Below are 2312 nucleotides of genomic sequence, written 5' to 3'. Positions count from 1 at the left end.
TGAGGGGAGTTGTATGGATACAGGCAACCCAAGAACCTCACTCTCATCTGAAATAGAAAGAAGGATTTTACACACACACACACACACACACACACACACACACACACACACACACGTTTTATTTGTTTTTGTAGCCCCACTGTTTGAAATAATGTCTAGCATATTGTAGACATTTAATACATTTGATCAATGCTTTAATTATTCATCTCTCTAAAAAAGAGGCATGTCTTTGACAGCATTCGTTCTAACTCCAATCATCTCCTCTATCTGGTTAACCATCAAGCTGTTTCTTGAGATAATTAAAAGAGGAGTTAAAAATTAAACTGCAAAGTAAAATAAACTTTAATCTAGAAAAGTTAAAGCCAAAGTACCTCTAATGAAACTGCTGTTTCATGTGATGTGATGAAAGTTGTTTGCCATTCAAATCCTGTATGATGATGAGAACATCTCGATGAAGAAAGGAGCATTTGATTCTTCCTCAGGTTTGTCCTTAATATTTTCTGATTAAAATGTCCATTTTGGACTAATGGGACTTTCTCCCATTCCCTTTCTCTAAACAATATCTAATTTACTAAGCCTTTCTGGTAAAAAAAAAAAAAAATCTTTATTCAAAGGTGAGAAGATAAGCTTATGCAGCTGGGACACTGGTTCCTTATATTTTATACCCTCAAAAATAGATGAAGAGGTAAAATAAGAGTGAACGATTATTGTCAATGAGGTCAGTGGTTTATAAACCACAATGACCTCTGGCTTAGAAACATCTCCAGAACACATCACAAAACTTCAAGATTACTTTTGACTATTAAGTTCTGCTTTTGAAATGCTAGTGTCTCCTGGGATGAATGAGTTTAATCATTTAGACATCTAACTAGGCACCTGAGGAAGTGTCTCTTTGATTGCCAAGAGAGATTTGGCAGAAGTAGCTTGCTAGGGATGTAGGATAGCAGGCAGCCAAAGTATAGCATGGGGACGATGGATGTGCAGCAGGTTGAATAGTTTAAAAAAATGATAAGAAGAAGAAACCAGCTTTTACATAGTACTTTAAGGTCTCCAAGAGCTTTACAAATATGATCTTATTTGAACCCAGGGATCGAGGCACTGTGCTAAGTGCTTTTTACAAATATTATCTCATTCAGTCCTCATAATAACCCTTCAAGGTAGTAGGGTTTTCTTGGCAAAGATGCTGGAGTGGTTTGCCATTTCCTTCTCCAGCTCATTTACTAGATGAGGAAGCTGAGGTTAAGTGACTTCAGGTTACATAACTGAGGTTAAGTGAGGCAAAGTGACTACCCAGGGTCACACAGCTAGTAAGTGTCTAAGACCAAATTTGAACTCTGATCTTCCTAACTCCAGGCCTAGGGCTCAATCTACAGTACCATCAGCTGCCTCTAATTAACTTAAATTTTAGGTTCCTAGAACCTTTAAAATGTAGAATAACCAATACCCAAAAGAGATTCTATACTAGACCTGACTTCCAATGGCTAGGAGGGACTCATTGTTGGGGTGAGCTAACACTGAAAATGAGCTGAAGTTGATGAGGAGAGCTGGATAGCAAAAAGGGCCTGGGTACCTATGTTAGGAGAAAAGGGAGGCCCAAAGAACATGAAAACCCTCCACTTGCATGATGGGGTAAGAAATGACAGCAGAGAGACAGCAGGGTTGCTCAAAGATTATTTTATGTCTGTTTTCTCTTCCAAAAAGTGAGTGACCTTTGTACCGGAAATGATGGTGCAAAATTTGCAATACCTGAGGAAAGCCATCCCATAGCAGCCCTGGGAAGCTCTAGTCCCTGTTGTTGTTTAGGAACCTTCTGTACTCTCTCTCTCTCTCTCTCTCTCTCTCTCTCTCTCTCTCTCTTTGCCTTTTGGAGGGCAATTGGTGTTAAGTGACTTGCGCAAAGTTACACAGCTAGTTTTTTTGTGTGGGTGGTAAGTGTCTGAGGCTGGAACCGAACTTGGGTCCTCCTGACTCCCGGCCGGGGCTTTACTCACTGGGCCACCAAGCCGCCCCTCTTCTGTACTCTCTTAAAATGAAATATTGGCATCCATGTGTAGCAGCAAGCACCCCAGCGTCCCCAGGGTGGCTGCCAATACAGGTTCTTGGATCTGCTTTGATAAAGGAAAGCAACTCAAAATGGGTTAACAAGATTACTTTAATCAGTCAAATATGTATCGTTTACCTAGTTTGGGGGAAAAAGGTCAGCACCCTGAACTTCAGAATATACAGACAGAATTATCAAGACAGAAACAGATCAAGTAGACAGACTTCCAAACTGTCCAACCATTACATCCATACCAAATCAACATCTGGGT

At 40.2% G+C, this 2312-nt stretch overlaps 1 protein-coding gene across 2 annotated transcripts in view; it reads left to right on the top strand.

The window, feature by feature from the left end:
* Window positions 1-377: 377 nt before the first annotated feature.
* The window catches only part of LOC138171689 (sodium-dependent phosphate transport protein 3-like), a 42864-nt gene continuing 40929 nt past the window's right edge, over window positions 378-2312 (top strand). For both annotated transcript variants that reach the window (XM_069101321.1, XM_069101320.1), the window contains exon 1: window positions 378-482. The gene's annotated coding sequence lies outside the window, so the exon portion shown is untranslated. The remainder of the gene's footprint in view (window positions 483-2312) is intronic.

This window comes from Petaurus breviceps, unplaced genomic scaffold (assembly GCF_028583685.1).
Source record: "Petaurus breviceps papuanus isolate PSGF00001 unplaced genomic scaffold, PetGlider_PUasm1.0 456, whole genome shotgun sequence".
NCBI classification, from domain to species: Eukaryota; Metazoa; Chordata; class Mammalia; order Diprotodontia; family Petauridae; genus Petaurus; species Petaurus breviceps.
Note: the sequence above shows the minus strand (reverse complement) of the source record. Positions and strands in the feature narration are given on the sequence as shown.